Below are 621 nucleotides of genomic sequence, written 5' to 3'. Positions count from 1 at the left end.
AAGTCTCTCACGGACTTAGAAAATAGCAAGAAAATCCTTGCTAGCAGCATTTTTGTATCTATAATTATGAGCTTCAATTGTCATTGAAAAAAAAAGAAAAAAATCCTTCTTGTGTACATTTTCTTGAGCACTCACAAAGGGTGAACAAAAAACCCACTCTGTGCTCTACGTGTTGTTTAAATCTTAAAATGTGGTAGATTATCGTCACCCCGGGTTGATAGACGCATACCTGGAGAGAGACATTTTGGTTTGCTTTGTTTTGTAGGGCCTGTTAAAAAGTTTGTGAAAATAATTTAAAAGATTGAAAGAAATACCATCAAGGTGTTACTTTAGAGGAATCGCTAACTGCTACGTACCATTTTATCAGAAAACTCAACAATGCTGATTTAACTGAAATTATTCCTTTTTAAAAATGGAATTACAGCTTACTGTGAATTAGAACTAGATCAGTCACTATGAGGGACGATACATGGCTAAAGATAATAAACCTCAGGAGGAATAATTTTAGGGACAGGGAGGGATGCATATGCTGACTTTCACTCTAGAATATTCTGTTCAACAAGAGTTCTCTTACATTGTGTTTTCAAATAATCTGCAGAAGCATATTTGCATTGAAGAACA

This window comes from Corvus cornix, chromosome 7 (genome assembly GCF_000738735.6).
Source record: "Corvus cornix cornix isolate S_Up_H32 chromosome 7, ASM73873v5, whole genome shotgun sequence".
Lineage (NCBI taxonomy): Eukaryota > Metazoa > Chordata > Aves > Passeriformes > Corvidae > Corvus > Corvus cornix.
This window is presented reverse-complemented; position numbering follows the sequence as displayed.